An 8,640-nucleotide genomic window follows, 5' to 3' on the forward strand; every position below is an offset into this window, starting at 1 on the left:
TTTGATTGGCACACAGGGCCAACAGAGGCACCTCGCCTGTCAGAATACAACTTCAACGTCGACGTATCCGACATCGTATTCGCCATCAGCAAAATCAGAGATGCCAAGTATCCAAGGCCTATGCAATCGGATCCTTCGCAAAGGAACCATAACTTAACGTGTGAGTTTCACAACACACATGGCCACATGACCGAGGATTGCCACCAGCTTCGAGAAGAAGTAGCCAAACAACTCAATAAAGGTCACCTATGAGAATTCTTAAGTGATCGGGCCAAAAACCAGTTCCGGGAAAGAGAGGCGGCCAAGAAGAACGAAACGAATGAGCCGCAGCATGTTATCCATATGATCGTGGGAGGCATCGATGCTCCACAGGAACCCGTGATGAGAAGGACGAAAATATCCATCACCAGAGTAAAGCGAACCCGGGGGTACATACCCGAGGACGCCCTCACATTCAGAGAAGAGGACATTGAGGCCTTGTCTCAACCTCACAATGACGCACTAGTAATCTCTTTCCTCGTAAATACATTTCAAATAAAACATGTACTCGTGGATCCAGGTAGCTCGGCCAACATTATCAGGTCAAGGGTAATCGTGCAGCTCAGACTGCTTGACCAAATCGTGCTCGCCACTCGAGTCCTCAATGGATTCAACATGGCAAGTGAAACAACGAAAGGAGAAATCACCCTCCCAGTCAACGTGGTTGGCGTAACCCAAAATGTCAAATTCCATGTCATTAAAGGAGACATGAGGTACAACGCCTTGTTCGGAAGGCCGTGGATACACTGCATGAGAGCAGTACCGTCCACCCTCCACCAGATGATGAAATTCCCGACAAAGGATGGGATTAAAACCGTCTACGGGGAACAGCATGCGGCGATGGAAATGTTCGTGGTGCATGATGTAGCACCAACACCAGTGCATCCACCCTTGAAGGAGCCAAATGATAATCAAACAGTAAAATAGCAATAGCAAGCTACGCCCTCAGCTAAGTCCGAACTAAACAAAGCGAAGGACCATATCTCGTCCTCAGGACAAACGGTCGAAACATCGCCGGCGCGCTCCACACTGAGGTATGACTTTCTTTTTCTCTTTCAATTACATTCTACGCTGACCTAAGTGCAGGTAATCGATCAAAACGGCCAAAACACTCCAACTCGAAGGCCTTAGGTTTCAAAAGCATGCGTTGCACTCTTTTGCTTCGACCGGGTTTTCATCCCAAAAAGGGTTTTACCGGCAAGGGTTTTAACGAGGCAACACCTATATGCTACCTAAAGAAAAGTCAACAAGTATTCAAGGCTTCTTTTGCAATCAACCCCGAATACTGGGGGGCATCCCCCCTGAAGGTCACCTTCTCGGAGAAGCTAAGACATGCCGAACAGGGTTCCGATAGGAAAATAATGTACCCTACCAAACGGTCAAACGAACTATGTCCGCATAGAACAACCAGGCTCCTAACAGCAAAGGCATGTATACTTGTACCAAGTGATTGAAGAATACTTTTCATCAAAGCATATGACGCCTCAAGAGAAACTCGGTATTTTTTGCAAAAACGGCTCCTCTGTCAAAAAACATCCTGAACACTAGGGGACTAGCATCGACGACTCAACGCCTGAACGACCTCCGGGTCGAGACTCCAAACTCATAAGCCCTCAACGAGGCAGCATGAAAATCACAAAACATCTCCAAGGTCGAAAATTCCCTGAACACTCGGGGACTGGCGTCAAAATCTCAAAAATCGCATGACCTCAGGGTCGGAGTCGCCAATATCATAGCCCCTGATGAGGCAACACCAAATTTGCAAGTAATGGCTCTCGAGTCGAGAAATCCTCGATAAGCTCACGGACTGCCGTCAAATCGTCATCTCCATCGCAATGGCTCCCGATCCAAAAGATCCTCGATAACTCAAGGACTGTCGCCAATCACCATTCATTAAAAAGCCCGAGGCCGCAAGACCCCGAGAGGGCAGACTCGGTCTCGTAAGACCAACATAAGGCAGCAACAATAATATCTGTAAGACCTCAAGCAAGGCATGAACCGCACTTGTACCAAGTGACAACATCTGTAAGACCTCGAGCAAGGCATGAACCATACTTGTACCAAGTATCTAAAAACTGTAAGACCTCAAAGGCATGAAAATTTTGTAAGACCTTGCTAAAGGCATAAACCCGATCTTAAAGTTAAGCCTATATATCGAATTTGTAAGACCCCTAAAAGGCATACCCTCGATATAGACGTCGAAACTACTTCACTCAGGATCAAAAATGGCTCCGGCCAAGCACAAATGACTACGGTCATAAGGCTGTACCAACCAAACTAACGCGACTCGGGGACGCCCAACCGTCACTACAAAATCACAGGCCTTCAATTACTTCGAATCTACTTCGAAATGAACCGGTTAAACAGGCTACCCTCGACATAGGCAAAAGAGCTTCGACCATGTCAGCTCCTAAACACTGGCTTCGAGATGCTCAGCCTCCGAGCCAAACCTCCCGAGGTGCTCAATCATCGCCACATAACGACTCACAATCATTATTTTTTATTGAACTGCCGAAGAGTCAGGCAAACACTTCCAAAAAATCCTTATCGAGGGAAAAATAAAGCCTACACAAAAGGTCACATCGACCCAAGGCATAAGAGCCATTGTCGCCAGCCCATATAAACGCTCGCACCGACCCAAAGCGTAAGAGCCATTGTCGCCAGCCGGCACAAATGTAAAACTTGAGGGCCGAATGAGCTTGAGTCGAAACCCGACTCGGAGACTGAACCCAAAATAGTTAACTAAAAAGGTCGCATCGACCAAACACGAGCCTACGGGCCAGCCTAATGAGCCCCAGGGCCATATCACGAATCTAAGGATTCCTACCAACTCAGAGGCCAATTGATCTGGCTAAAATCTCGGCAAACAGAAACCCAAAAGATACAGAATCGCGAGGCTTCCCCCTTTTTCATACATGTGATAAAATACAAGCTCCATTTACAACATACTATGAAAGTTACATACACAGAGACAGAGAAAGAAGTAAGTGACCCTACCCTTTATTGGGGGATTATGACTCGACGGCCCCGTCCTCGCCATCTTCGGCATCGGACAAAAGGAACTTGGCGTCGTATTCCTCCGCCTTGGCTTGCTCGATCTCTTCCGAAAGATTGAACACTCTGGCATGAATTTCCTCTAGAGTTTCCCTCCGAGATTAGCACTTCGCATACTCTTTACTACTGCTCGCACGACCAAGAGTTCTCCTTAGCTTAGCTCTAGCAGTGGCAGCGCTCTTCAAATAGGCCGCCGCTTTTTGGTCTGCCCTAGCACTGCTCATTACAGCCTCGGCCTTCGCCTTCGAAAGTTTGGACTCAAGCCTTGCGATCATGTTCGCTCGTGCAGAATCATTTGCACGAGCGGTCCGGATTTGCACCTCAAGAATGGAAACCTTAGCCACAGCACTCTCCTTGGCCGCAACTTGGGCATCTACAAGAGCCTGCAGCTCGCTAAACTCACATTTGGCCGGGCCAACTTCGCCCCAAAGTCGTTCCAGCTCCTCCGTCTTGCTCTCCAACTGGAATATCGAAACATTAATCTCCGAAGATAAAGGGAGGAGCATACGTCAACATGAAATATAGGATACCTGTCTTTCGAGGCGGCCCTCGCAGCTCCGACTTCGGTCCTCCTCGCACTGCAGGGACACCAGCTCGATTTCCTTTCTCGCGTAAAGAAGCTTAAGGGATTTCTCCCTATCCGAAGCTTTTCGCAACCTCATAGCGAAGCTGCTCGGACTTAAGCCTGTCAAAGGCTTGTGAAAGAGAATTCGATAAGAAAAGAAGGGTATGAAACCGGAATAATCCTATCCTGGCTACCAAAGCTTACCATAAAACCGAGCCGCTGAGCCTCGCCAAAGGCCGAGCCGATGTCTGATGGCTTAATGCCCCCCGAAGCGCCTTTGATATGAAAAAAGGGAGGCACCACGTGCTCCCACCCTTCAGAGCGCCCTCAACAGAAACGGAGAATGTTCTCTAAAAAACGGAGGCCTCCGAAGCCGGATGATCGGTCGAATTGCCTCTTTTGAACCGCTGAGAAGGACTCGCCCCATTGTGGGCCTCCTCACGCTCTGGAGCCCCTTTTCGTTTATCATCGACCCTCGACCCTGAGGCGGCAGTCTCTCCTCCTCCCTCAGAGGGCACGGCTTCATCTAGGAAAAATCTCCAATACTTGCGGCGACTAAGTTAATACGCTAAAAAGAAAAGTACCATTTTGGAAGCGAGCCACCAAGCGCCTACCATGATGTTTTGCCTCCCATCTCCCTTCGGACATGTCTCGCCACCTGCGCTTATCATAGGTCGAACAAGCTGCCAGCTTATGGACCATTCGGCCAAATCAGGGACCTCGTCCGGAAACCAAGGAGTCGCTATAAAAAATGAACCAGAAAAACATCGTTGTGGAGCCCGCCTCCAGTTAAAATGGTAAAAATACAGGTACGACACTTACGTGTGAAATTCCATTTCTCAAGAAAGGGCAAAAACTCTCCAGGAATGATATCGATCGTCCGAGCTCGAACAAACCGGCTCATCCATCCCCGATCCTCGTCCTCTTCGCTGTTAATGGCAAGAGACCGGGTGGATCGACGCTGCAAAGTAATCAGGCCCCGATAACGTAGCGGCTGATATAACCTCATAAGATGACTGAGGGTAAATTCGAGCCCGGCCTTATGTACGTAGTATCTTACCGTCTACACTATCTTCCAAAGGGATGGGTGAGCATGCGCCAAGGTAACCTGATATCTCCGACAGAACTCAAGCACGACCCGGTCGGGGGGACCTGACGTAAAAGTATGTGTATACACGCTCAAGAACCCCTCGACATATGTCATGATGCTCTCCTCAGAAGAAGGTACTTGTAGTACCACACCTTCTCCCCATCTGCAGTCTTTTCTAATCATTTCGAGGTGTTCCTCCCCTACTAATGAGATGAACCTCGACGCATGCTCTCGATGACCTTGAACGTTGGGAGGTCTCTCCAACGTAAAGTCTCTCCTCGAGACAAAACCCTCGAAGCCCGCTCACCGGGCACCGGCGGTGTTTCACCGATCGGACGCGGAACAGAGGCAGAACTCCCCTCTCCATGATGAGCGAATGTCGATGTAGCAGTCATGGCTGCGATAAAATAAGCAGAGGAGGGTATAGATTCGAGCAAAGATTTTGAGTAGAAACGGCAGGAGAACTAGCACAAAGCACGAAATTCTATAGAGGAAATGGTTACTCAGAATAGCAGAATCTCCACTTGAGAAGCAGATGAACGAATATATAGGGGTAAAGCAGCGGCTACTCGCCTACCCAGAAGGCCAATTAATTTTGGCCATGTTAACGTCGCCTTTTTCTTGGGAAATGTACTGGCAGGACGATCCCGGGACCCCTTTATCACATCGCACGAATGCTGCTCTCCTGCGAGACTCGAGAGGTATTGAGACCTCGAAGGTTTCTCGCTATCACAGGCATCGACCCCAAAGAAGCTATCGACCTTACTTCAAGACGGGACCCGATTTTGGGGTCCCGATCACTCCAAATACGGGCTCGAAAGAGCTAATGTTAAAATTCAAAGGCTAACTCCGCAAGAGCGGTGAGACATAAAAAATGGAAAGACTTGGAGCGGAAAAACCCTTTTTTCATTGCCAAAAATATATTTACAAGGGTCAGCTTTACTAGACTAATTCCCCCGAGAGTACGTACATGGAAAGAAAAAAGAAAAAAGAGCAAAGCGACACAAGGTGTACTCTTCATCACCACTATCTTCCGAACCATTTCCTGGATCCTCATCTAGAGTGATCAAGAGCGCCGACTTTCTCTCCAATTCTCGGGCCTCCTGAATCTCAGCTGAAAGATCGACGCATCTGGCTCCGACCCCCTCCAAAGCTTCCCTCCTCGCCTTCGCTCTAGCATGATCGATAGCCTGAGCCAGTTTCAGCTCGGCCTCTTTCGATATGTTACATGCAATTTGGTTCGCCGTGGCTGCGTCCTTCAGATAAGTGGCAACTTTTCCTTCGGTCTCGGACTTGGCCGCAACCAGCGCAGCGATCTTCTTTCGAGCATTTTGGAGAAGAGCATGGGTCGATGCCAGCTCCGAGGTCGCTACCTCGTTTTGCTCCCTCAGCCCGAGAATCTCCACATTCAGTTGCCCGATCTACAAATCTTTCTGCCCGATCTGCAAAGAGAAAAGTTGGCCAGTCAGTATCAAACTATAGGAGCGAAGGGTGGATTCACGCATTGCAAAATACCTGCTCAGCAAGATCAGCCTTTTCCCGAAGCTCTCCCTTCAAAGCAGCCCGGAGCTCGCCCAAATCTTTCTCCTTTCGGGCAGAGTAAGCCTCCGACTCTCGCAGCCCCGAGTTAAGCCTCTCACGCTCCTTTTCACGGCATAAAAGCTCTTCATGGAGCTTGGAGAGGGCATGATCATACATCTCCTTACATTGCGGTATAACGGAAGAATTAGAGGAACGAAGAGCAATACTCGAGACTAAACAAAATGCGAATAAAAAAACTATCACCTGCTGAAGGAACCTCTCCGCCGCCTTGACGGCGTCGAGATCGATGTTCTCGCTAACATCATCAACAATGTTGCCAAGCGCGCCTCCTCCCTTGAGAGGACCCCCCGCTTTGGCGGTGTTCGTAGCCTGGGCATCCCTTAGCTCCCTGACGAGAACCGAAGGCCCGAACTAAAATCACCCAGGTCATCGATGTCCCCGAGGGGCAACTCCTGCCCCCGAAAAGCTCCTGGTCCAAACCCTTCGAGACTGGCAGCAACGGTCCCCCTAGCAGAAACTGCACCACATCCGGCAACGGGAACCGGAACCACATTAACACCCTCCTCAAGGGTCTTCGCCGCACGGGACCGACCTGAGTCGGCCATTCCCGATTCTGCGGCTTCTGGTCGAGGCACCCGCGAGACTCCCGCGCTCGGCCTAGGTCTCTGCTCCAAACGGCACTCGATCTCATCATCATCCTCATCCCCAGTGCCAAGGCTTTCCTCGAAAGCAAAAACCGAGATCCTAATGGCGGCTCGAGACCTGCATGTCTTAGGTTTCTTTGTCAAAGGGGAATCGGCAGCCTCTTTGCCCTTCCTCTTCCTGCCCTTGGCGGGCTCCGAAGTCTCTGCCTCGCCACTTGGAGGCGGTCTCATCAGCATATTCTCGCCAAGGCCTGCACGTGCACAGTGGCAATAACTTATTAGCACGAAGGGTACAGGGAGAAACATAAGGCTAAGGTATAGGTGGCAAAAGAACTTTACCATGATTCTTGGCCACCCACCGCTTCTTAGCCAGGTCGGGCCAAGACCAGACAAGATTTGGGAATGAGGTATCCAACCGCTAGATCCATCTCGGCAGGTCCGAGACCGCTTCGCGATACCAGGCGGCAGCTGCAGAAATCAAAGAGAGGTCATTTTTCGGAAGGAAGGAAAGAAAATGACAAAACGTGTCCGAGGAAAAAATACTTACGTTGTATGTTCCACTTCTACGGGAAAGGCATCCTCCCGACCGGAATGATGTCCGAGGTTTTCACCCGGACGAACCTACTCATCCACCCTCGATCCTATTCCTCGTCAATGCTCGAGAAAAACAATTTTTTGGATCAGTGGTGAAGCCTAATCAAACTCCGATGGAATCGAGGGCTGTACAACCTAATCAGATGATTGAGGGTAAAAGTCTCACCACCGACCCCATCGGAGAAATGGCGGAGCATCAAGACTATCCTCCAGAAAGAAGGATAGATTTGACCAAGCTTCACTTGATATTTGTCACAAAAATCGAGGATAACCAGATCTACCTCCGAGGGAGGGGATCTACAAGGATCGGCGGAACCCAAAGTGAACGGGTAGGTATATAAGTGAAGGAAACCAGCCTTGTAATCCGTTATGTTCTCGTCAGGGCTGAGAATCTCCACTTCCACTGCCTCCCTCCATCGGCAGTCTTCCTTCACCCTTCTTTACGTTGGTCACGACACTAATGTACCGAGACACATATTCGCATCGGCCTAGTGCAGATGAGGTTTTGTCGACGGTAAAGTCCTTCGACATGTCTAGCTCGGTGGGAGTACATTGACCCAAGGTGGGTATCACCTTATGTTTCCCTTTAGATGTTTGAGATGAAGAGGCAACCTCGTCTTTTTGAGGAACCGTCTTGGAGGTTCTAGCCATGATGATGATGAAATTTTTCTAAGAAAGTAAGAAGGAGGGAAGGATGCAAAAGGGGATGGGTCCGACTTTGCGAATTTGAAGATGTTGAGAAAGTAAGAATTATCAAACCATTGATGCATTTATAGGAACAGAATGGACAGCAGAAGGGACGGACTAATAGCGGTTCTTGGGCTTCTCGATAGTCGCATTTGATGGCGACCCTTGCGCGATCTTTTCGGGCATGGAATTTAATGCTCTGATATGCTGACGTCATGGCAATGATGCCCTCGGAATGGAAACTCAAAATTGTTTCCTATCGCTTCATTCTAGGAAATGCGGGGACTATCTGTATACGGTGAAATCGGAAAGTCCAATTTCTCGTCATTATGGCACTCGGAAGATCATCTCGAAGGCTCGAGGCCGCGGGATCACCTCGAAGGCTCGAGGCCGCAGCCGGGTATCTTTCCTCGAGGGTCGACAAC

The sequence above is a fragment of the Nicotiana attenuata genome, unplaced genomic scaffold (genome assembly GCF_001879085.1).
Source record: "Nicotiana attenuata strain UT unplaced genomic scaffold, NIATTr2, whole genome shotgun sequence".
Classification (NCBI taxonomy): Eukaryota; Viridiplantae; Streptophyta; class Magnoliopsida; order Solanales; family Solanaceae; genus Nicotiana; species Nicotiana attenuata.